Here is a 10,844-nt window from a genome sequence, read left to right as displayed (position 1 = left end):
GACCAATGGTTCAGCGTCACCAGAGGCTACAAGACGCCGGTCGACAACTCTGGAATCCCACTGGACCCAGAACAGTGGACTCCGGATATGAAGAAGAAAGCTTCAACGGAATTCAAAGCACTCAACATGCTCCAGTGCGGACTGACGAAGGAAGAATTGAACCGGGTAGGACTGCACTAGAACACAAAGGAATTGTGGGACAAACTGGTCGAACTACACGAAGGGACAAGCGACGCCAAGGTAACGAAGTGCGATTTATTATTAAATAGGTTATTTAATATTAAAATGCAGGAAGGAGAAACGGTGAGTCAGCTTCACACGAGGATTAAAGATATCTTCAACGAACTCTACGCGATAGGACACCAGATGGAAAATCGAGATCTAATCAAGTATGCGTTAAACGCTTTTCCATGTAACACTTTGTGGCCATCTATTGTGGATGCTTACAAAATTTTGAAAAATTTATCCAAATTAAAATTAGATGAATTATTTTGAGAGTTAGAATTACATGAGTAGACTAACGCGGGATCCGAGAAAGGTGTTGCCTTATTTGTAGGTTCCTCCAAGGAGAGATCTAAAAACAAGCCTGAACCCGAAGAAGAGTCTGATCAGGAGACTGAAGATATAGAGTACCTGGTGAACCTGGTAAGGAAAATGTTCACCAGGAGAAAAAAGAGCTTCAACAAGAAAGACCTGCAGAAGATCAACTCCCCCGAACCAAAGAACATAACGTGCTTCGGATGCAACAAGAAGGAAACAAGAACGAGTGTCCGAAACTGAAGAGTGACAAGACAAAGGCATCCAAGAAGAAGGCTCTCAAAGCGACTTGGGATGACTCCTCCTCGGACAAATCGGAGGCCAAAGATCAGAAGCACCAGAGCCACCTCGCGCTGATGGCCCTCGAAGAAGAATCGGACGAAGAATCGGAAGACGGGTCCAAACCCGAAGCGAACCACGAGTCTGTACTCATTTCCGAAGGTCCCGACGAGGTAAATCTTAATTTAAATAGAAAATTCTTTAAAATTATTTCGTGCTTGAATAATAAATTGACAATACTAGAAAATGAAAATAAAATGCTCCTTGAGGAAAATCAAAACCTCAAGGAACAAAGCACAAAATCAAATCCAACTCAAGATCCAATATTTGAGGAGGAGAATTTATCACTAAAAATAGAAATTAACAAATAATTAAAAGAAATGTTAGAAAAATTTACAACTAGATCTAAGAATTTAGATCTAATATTAAATAATCAAAAGGAAATCTACAACAAAACCAGGCTTGGCTATAAGTCAAGTTCGAATAAAACTTTTAAATCGTTAATAATCCAACATAAACAATCAAGTAAAGCTAGGGTTCCGAAATCGTGCTTAACCACGCAAGTAGGACTTAACCAATACTACATACCCAAAGAAAATATATATTATGTAAAATCAAATAAATCAACTCAAAAACAAAAATATAAACCTAGACTAACAAATTCAAAATCCAAATATTTTAAACCCCACCAAGACTTAGAATATCATCAAGTAGATTATAACTATAAAAAGAATAGACATAAACCAAGAACTAAAAATAAAAAATAAAGCCCAATAATTCAGGGGGAGGCTCCAGAATAGCTGGCACCTTCAAAGCTAACCTACCCGACAGGGTAACCCAAACTAACCTACCTGGCAGGGTAACTAGGACTAATTAGAAAAGGGACCAAGTTTAACTTGACCTATGGTACTAGTGAAGTTTTGAATGATAGTACATTAGGGAAGCTTAGTCTATGCATGTCTAGGAAGATATGATTTCGACCTGGTACATTTGGCTAAGTGGAACTGACCGAAACTACCCTTTATGGATCCTAACTAGTTAAACAAAGGCTTTGTATTAAGTTCAGTGGATATGACTATTTGGAAAACCTCGAAGGCATGATTACTCTAATGATGTCCAAGTGACTCACCATAGCCCAGAAGTTTATCCAAAGAATGCCTATTTGTTGAGCCAAAAACTAAACCTGAATTTAACACAAAGTTAAACAAAATCCTAAAACTAAACCCAATTCATCTCACAAAATTATAGGATTCCCTGATTGAAAACGTAGATCGGGTGAGATGATTAAGGACTCAATTAAATTTAAATTTAATTATTAAATTAAATTTAAATTTAATTATTACATTAAATTAAATTAAAATTTAATTATTAAACTAAATTAAATTAAATTAAATTAAATTTAATTTAATTAAAATTAAATTAAATTAAATTGAAAATTAAATTAAAATTCTTTAAAAAAAATCATTTTAAAAATTCTTTTAAAAAACTTTAAAAATTATTTTAAAAATTCTTTTAAAAACTTTAAAAATCATTTTAAAAAAAATTATTTTAAAAACTTTAAAAATTATTTTAAAAATTCTTTAAAAATTCTTTTAAAAACTTTAAAAATTATTTTAAAAATTCTTATAAAAACTTGAAAAATTCTTAAAATTCTTTGAAAAACTTAAAAAATTATTTTAAAAATTCTTTGAAAAACTTTAAAATTTATTTTTTTTTAAAAAAATTTATTTTAAAATTAACTTAAATTATTTTAAAACTAATTAAAAATTTATTAACTTAAAAATTTATTTTAAAATTTACTTAAAATTCATTTTAAAATTAACTTAAAAATTTTAAATTAATTTAAGAGTTATTTTAAACTAACCTAAAAAATTTTTCAATCTAAACTTAGACTAATTCTAGTTCCTACCTATTGTAGGAAACCAAGTGGATTTTGGATAGTGGTTGCTCCAATTAAATGACTGGAGATCACACCAAATTCACCCAACTTATTTACAAAAGCTTAGGAACAGTTGCCTTTGGAAACAATGGCAAACTCAAGGTAATTGGTATAGGTAACATTGAGCTAAAATTTGACTTCATTATTATAAATGTCTTACTTGTTAAAAATTTCAAGTATAATCTCCTAAGTATCAGTCAATTGTGTGACACTAGGTATAAAGTTAGATTCTTATCTACGGAATACTTAATCAAACACCTAGATAATCCTACTATAAGTCTAAAAGGGTTTAGAAAAGACAACATCTATGCAATTAACTTAACCACTTCTTCAATTAAGTGTTATTTAACAAAAAAAGAAGAAACTTGGTTATGGTATAGAAGAATGTCACACACAAATTTTAGAAATATAAGCAAATTAAATGGATTAGTTAGAGGCTTACCAAAATTACCTAACTTAGACTCAACCATATGTAATGCTTGTCAACAAGGCAAACAAACAAAATCTACCCATAAACCAATTAATCAATCTCAGACTAATTTAATACTAGAACTTTTACATCTAGACCTGTTTGACTCCCATGGGGTCAAATCAATAAACGGTAGTTTATATTTTCTAGTAATAATAGATGACTACTCTAGGTTCACTTGGGTAAAATTCTTAAAAAATAAGAATGAAACCTTTGAAATCTTTACAAATTTTTGTAAACAAGTTGAAAATGAAAAAGATCTTAAAATTAAGAGAATTAGAAGTGATAATGGGGGAGAATTTAAAAATCATAACTTTAATAAATTTTGTCTTGAAAATGGCTATCATCACGAATTTTCGTGCCCTAAAACTCCTCAACAAAATGAGATTGTAGAAAGAAAAAAATAGAACTTTACTTGAAGCCTCTAGAACTATGTTAAATGAATATAATCTTCCCAAATATTTTTGGGCAGAAGCTGTTAGTACAGCTTGCTACGTGAAAAATAGAACAACCCTAAATAAAGTACATAATAAAACCTTTTTCGAAGTTTATTATAATAAACAACCCAATATAAAATATTTTAAAGTATTTGGGTGCCCAGCCTTCATCTTAAACATAAGGGAACATTTAGGAAAATTTACTTCTAAAGTAGAAAATGAAATTTTTATGGGATATTCACTTAACAGTAGGAGATACAGAATATATAATAAGGTTACATTAAGAATTGAAGAAACCACCAATGTAAAATTTGAGGAATCCAAACCAAACTTAGATCAAACCCAACTTCAACCAATTGAGTTCATTCAAAGCAATAGTAATCAAGAAGGAACCAATCAAGACTTAAATTGTGAAGAGGAAGTAAGAACTCAAGAAAATCAACCTCTTAAAACCATAAGAGTCAACCCAAACCATCCAACTGACTAGATAATTGGTGATCCAGACCTAAGGGTTCAGACTAAGTCATCCTTTAGAAACCTAAGTTAAATTTCTTTAATTTCAAAAATCGAACCTAAAACCATAGTTGAATCCTTACTTGACCCAGACTGGGTCATAGCTATGCAGGAGGAACTAGCTCAATTTGAGCGAAATGAAGTTTGAGATTTAGTACCACCACCCAAAAATAAAAAAGTAATAGAGACAAAATGGATATTTCGAAATAAACTAAGTGAAACTGGAGAAATTACTAGAAATAAAGCTAGGCTAGTTGCTAAAGGGTTTAGTCAAGTAGAAGGATTTGACTATGATGAAACTTATGCCCTAGTAGCTAGATTAGAGTTCATTAGAATGTTACTCAGCTATGCAACCCATAAAGGGTTCAGATTGTATCAAATGGACATTAAATCTGACTTCCTAAATGGATTAATAAAAGAAGAGGTCTATGTAGGACAACCACCTGGGTTTGAAAGTCTAGAACATCCTGACTATTTATTTAAATTGAAGAAAGCTTTATATGGACTTAAGCAAGCACCTAGGGCATGGTATGAAAGGCTAACTTCTTACCTAATATCCAAAGGGTTCAACCAAGGTCAAATTGACCCAACCCTATTCGTTAAGTTAATAAACAAGGATATTTTTATAGCCCAAATCTATGTAGATGGCATAATTTTTTGTTCAACTAATTCAGAATTTTTAGATGAATTTACAAATCTAATGGAGCAAGAATTTGAAATGAGTCTAGTACGCAAATTAACTTACTTTTTAGGATTACAAATCAAACAAACAAATAAAGGGAATTATATTTATCACCTATGGCAATTAGTATTACTTAAAAAATTTGGAATGGAAAATACTAAAGAAATAAAAACACCTATGACAGAAACACATTCCTAGATGATGACGCCAATGGAAACTAGTTGATCTAAAATACTATAGGAGTGTCATAGGTAGCCTACAGTACTTAACTGCAAGTCGACCCGATATCTTATTTGCAGTTAGTATGTGTGCTAGATACCAAACCTGTGCTAAAGACTCTCATTTGACTCAAGTCAAAAGAATCTTTAGATACCTTAACGGAACAACAAATGTGTAACGCCCGCCCTTACTCATACCCTTAAGCTACAGGACAAACGTTACGCTTTCCTCGTACTGTCTTAAATTTTTGGCATTCTTACCTATTACAGGCTGCTTAGTCCATAGACCTATTCTAACCTGTTATGACTAGTAGGACATAACTTGCAGCCACGTGGGGCCGAAGGGAGTCGGAAGCTTCTAGCAGGTCTGGGCTGTGTGGCCCTGACAAGTGTTGTACTCTTAACTGACACAGGGCACGACCGTGTGAGGGGTCGCACGACTGTGTCACCTAGGAGCGCACGACCATGTGAGGGTCACACGACCGTGCCCCCTTTGACAGAGGGGAAGACGGGCACGACCGTGTGAATCCACATGGCCGTGTCACCTTGGCCGAGAGGGAGAGAGACACGCCCATGTGGTTTCACACGGCCATGTAGCCTTGACCGAGAGGAGGAGGTGCACGACCGTGTGTTTTTATACGGCAGTGTCACCTTTGGCCGAGAGGAGAAAGGGCAGGGTCGTGCGAACCCCCACGGTCGTGCCACGAGCCGTGCGAAGGACCCCCTTTCTCCACCGGAAAAGCTTGTTCTCCTCTTATTCACTTTCACTTGCCATTCAAAATTCTGCCAAGCCATCAAATCCATTCAAAACCAATTAGTGCCAGTATCTTAGGTAAAGCGAAGTAAAGAAACAAAACTAAATTTCTACATGTTCCCCAAAATAACCAAATCTCGGATCTCTTTCCATTGTTCCGCCACACACACGCACACCCCCAAGCACCGCTCCTGCTGCCTCCTCCTACTCGAGCTTTCCTTTACCTATATCTGCAGTATAAGGAAATGCAAATCTATAAGCGAATGCTTAGTAAGTACCGTCTACTCACAAAATAATGCATTAAAAGATATCATGCTTTTTAAAAGAGAATATGCTTTCCAAATTGCTTGTGGAAACACAAAACATGCACTTGTCCATAATTCACCATGAACTACATAACTCGGAAATATGTATATAACATGCATTTTAAAATCAGTTTATCATGCAAAGTATCCACTTAAAATCATGCAATGAAAAACATAAAATTTGCTATGCTATAGAGATCAGACCCTGCACTCTCTCACTCTAGTTCTCAACTTAATAATGTTTTCACTTTAAGAAATTAATGAGCTTTGAAAACTTTATCTTACATACTAGTGAAAATAATAATCAACTTGCTTTGGGCTCGGCATTGTACCACTTTGCGTTCATACTTAATAGATCCGAGGTAGCTAATCCCGAACCCATTAAGGTACTACTAGGCAGTCTAGGAGCCTAGGGGTGATCTAAGAGCCCACCCATGGGTCTTGTGTCCCGTACATGTATTTCCAAAGTAAAATACTTTCTTTTACCTTTAATTTCTTGTACCTTTAATTTCTTGTACTTGCACTTGCTTGGCATTTAACCAAACACCTTATGTGCACTTATTTCCCCCGTATCTATAGGGAAGTACTTTAGGCACTTGATTATACTTCTTAGTCCCAAAACTTTATGGGAAGCAAATCAAGATAATCTAAACATGCTCTTAATCTCAAATCTTTTAGGGGCATCACATATATCATAGCATCTATCTTTTCTTAACATGCAATAAACATCTCATAACATGCATCTTCCTTTACATGCTTAAAATGTATCAATCTAAGTAACATCGAAGCAACTTATACTGCAGGTGAGAGATACTTACATCCTTTCGCTAGATCTTACTATTATGGAGGGTGTAGAGAAGAAAATCCTCTCTTTTGTATGCGTTGATCTCCAAAACACCCTTCACATGTGTAAGAACCTTGTGGAATTATCCTCTTAGATCCTCCCCTTGAATACTTAGAACTTTAGTGTAACACCCCAAATTTCATGATTTGGAGTCCTAAAAGACCTTATTAAAATCTAGAAATATTTTAGAAAAATTCTAGAGATTTTTAGGAATTTATAGAGTATTTTTATGCAATTTTTGGAGTTCGTTTGGTATTTTTACCAAGAGGAAGAAGTAAAAGAAAAAAAATAATATATGTTGAAGCCGGATTTTGAACCCAAGATCACGGACCCGAACTCAAGTCTTAACGAACTCAGCTCAACCATCTGGTCTACGGGTGTTTTGTTAATCATATATGGAGCGATATATATTTAAGTAGTAGTTAGGAACAGTAAAATAATAGGAAATAAAATGGTTGCAGCTGGGATTCGAACCCACAAGTTGGGCTTTAAGCAGAACGTAGCCCACCAACAGACCAGCCGAACTTTTCTTAACTAAATCTATATCAAAATATATTTAAGTAGTACTAGTTAACAGAAACCTTAGAGTATTAAAAGGAAGAACTTAGGGATTAATTACGAAACCTAAATTCTTTCCTCACCCTTCCTCTCCCGACGCGAGCGGCGACTCTTCTCCTCTCTCGCGGCGGAAACGAAGAAGAAACCAGGTTTGGTCTCCGGCGCCGGCGAGCTCTCTCCTCCACGGATCCTTCACCAAGCCGAACTTCTCTCGGCAAGGTCAGCGCGGGCACAAGAAGAAGCCGCAAGTTTTCAAGCTTTGAAACCCTAGACCTTCCTCTCCTTCGGTTGTAAGTCCAAGAATCGCCGGTAAGTCGCTACTCACCTGCAGTAGGATAGCTCCGAGGTTTATTCCTTGTTCCTTTCTTTATGTCCGAAGTTTTGCATGAAACCTTAGAGCTTGCTTGTAAGTAAATTGTTGCTAGGGATTTAAAGGAGATTTCCGAGATTTGCTTAATTCAGTATGTGACCATGGGATTTTCGAGATGAGTTTCTGTATTTGGTGATGGCTTTGGGATTTCTTTTCCTTTTCGACAGTAAAGAACCTAAGCACTATTTTGCAATGGTTTCTTGTGTATTGTTAGGATTTTTCCATGACCAATATATTGCTATTATGTTTAAGCTTAGATTGATATGAGTTGACTGCATAATTTCTGAACAGATTAGAAGGAATAGGTTTAGGTGTGCTAGCAGATGTTTCATTGTTTCATTTTTCTTTTAAAAGTGCATGTTTGCTAGTTGAGAATTAAAGGTTAACTGTTATCCTTGCTATAATTAATATGATCGGTGCATGTTTGTAATTATGGAAGTGCTTTAGTTTAGTTTTATAGCTTTGCATTTGCTTCGGATTAATGTAGATGGAATGGTTCAGATTGATCTTGCTATGACATCATGTTTCGGTTAAATCAAAAGTGCATGTTTTCAACCATGTTAATGTTCAAAGTAAAAGATAGATTTTTGCATATTACGAACATGATAAAAGGAGGCTTATATTCTATTTTTAAAGAAGTTAGAATTGTTTTCCTTTGATTTAATCCTGTTGTAGCATGCCTATATTCTTTTAAGAGTTTAAGAAAAATATAAGAAAAATAAAGAAAAGAAAGAAAAAGGCCAAGGCCTTAAGTAGATCCCAAAGTCAAGACTTTAGGGATTTTGGCACACAAGGTGCTAAAGAAAATGCCGAGGCATTATATAGAAGTATTAAAAGATAATAAGTATTTTACTTTTATCAGTGGCACTGTGTTGGACTCTCTGTCCTTGGGCTGGGCTCCCATAGTCGTCCCTAGGTTTAGATAACCTAGTAGTAACGGCTCGGTCGACGGTCAACAACCATAGGGTCGCCAAATGGGCCGCCGAATGGGTCGGGTCGTTACAAAAGTAAAAGCACAGTTGCCGGGCCCAAGAGAAGTTGATTATTATTTTGAAGTATTATAAGTATAAGTTTTTGAACAAGTAAAACGAGTTTTACATAAGTATAAAGTATTAAAGAATAAGTCTTTAAACAAGTGGAATAAGATTCAGAAGGTGTTTAGAATTCAGTAAGTTTAGTTCTTTATTTTACCATGTTTATCTAGTGGATGAGTAGTTTCATGTTTACCTATTAGATGAGTAGCATGATTAGCGAGTAGAATTACATGAGTAGATTTCTTAGCTTTTCTTTGCTATTAGTTTGACATGAGCAGTTATGTTTATGCTTTATTTCTTTTTAGAGCATATAGTTTTTAGTTCTTTTCGTATACATGCACATTCGTGATTTTGTGAGTTAGATAGCGCTTACTAAGCAAATTTTTCTTATAGACTACACTTCCTCTTACTGCAGATACAGGAAAAGATATAGAAAGGAAGGCGACAAGGTGGCGCAGATGGTGTGTGATGCCAGGACTATGGAAGCCTTGGGACTTAGTTTAAGAATTTATTAAGATTGCCATTTATTAAGAATGTATTAGATGAGTCATTTAGTCTTCCGCTGTTAGTTAATTGTATGTTTATTTTATTTCCGCTATTCATTACTTGCATGATTTGATTTCATTAAACTGCGTGGTGATGTTATTCCTTTTGTGTGTTTGATATGTGTTCCAGCCGCCTGTGGCTGTGTATATTATGTTATGTATGTCAGTTTAAGGTCACCAGTATAGGGGAGATTCTGCCGAAATTTTTCGGTAGGGTTTCCATGTGGTTTTTTAATCATACCGGTTAAGTAGAGTTAGTAGTTAAGTAACAGTCATCCTTAGAGAGTAGTAGTAGTAAGAAGGGTGGTCGTTACATTTAGAAACCCTAGTCCTAGATCTTGGCCGAAAACCATAAAGGTGAAAGAGAGGATTTCGGCTAGAGAGGAGAAGAGGAAGAGGGAGATGAAAAGTTAGGTTTTCATCTCATCCTTTCCCTTTTATACCAAGTGGAAGTTGAAGCATCTCTTCACATATATTCTACATATAATGAATTGTTTCATATTCTTAATGTGATGCTTTACCACCACCTAATGGTTACTTAAACTAATCTTAAATAAGAGGTCTGAGGTTCAAATCCTAGCTCGGGCTATTTATGAATATATTTTAATTTCTTTTTTTCTCTTCTTATATTTCTTTTTGTCCATTTAAAAATAGGGAAAATTTACGGGTGTTACAATCCTCCATACCTTATAAAAAGTTCATTCTCGAACTTAGAACAGCTATGGATACTTCTGTCCATTTATGAATATATTTTAATTTGTTTTCTCTTCTTATATTTCTTTTTGCCCATTTAAAAATAGGGAAAATTTACGGGTGTTACAATCCTCCATACCTTATAAAAAGTTCATCCTCGAACTTAGAACAGCTGTGGATACTTCTGTCTCATATCATCCTCGCATTCCCATGTTGCTTCTTCATACTGTTGACTTTGCTACAACACTTTTACTAATGGTATCTCTTTGTTCCTCAGCTTCTTAACTTCTCGATCTATTATCTGAATAGGTTGACTTTCAAAACTGAGATCCTTTTAAACTTGTACCGTCTGCGGCTCAATCACTTGATTTGCATCGGGAACATGCTTCTTCAGCATTGAGACATGAAAGACATTATGAATAGCTGACATTTCCTGAGGTAATTCCAGTTCATAAGCTACCTTGCCAACCCTTCTAGTGATCCGGTATGGCCCCAAATAACGTGGACTCAACTTTCCTTTCTTTCCAAACCGCATCACTCCTTTCATAGGAGCTACTTTGAGGAACACTAAGTCCCCAACCTCAAATTCCAGTGGTCTACGGCGCACATCCGCATAGCTCTTTCGCCGACTCTGAGCCGTTTCTATCCTCTGGCGAATGTTCTGAAT

Source organism: Zingiber officinale, chromosome 9B (genome assembly GCF_018446385.1).
Source record: "Zingiber officinale cultivar Zhangliang chromosome 9B, Zo_v1.1, whole genome shotgun sequence".
Classification (NCBI taxonomy): Eukaryota; Viridiplantae; Streptophyta; class Magnoliopsida; order Zingiberales; family Zingiberaceae; genus Zingiber; species Zingiber officinale.
Note: the sequence above shows the minus strand (reverse complement) of the source record.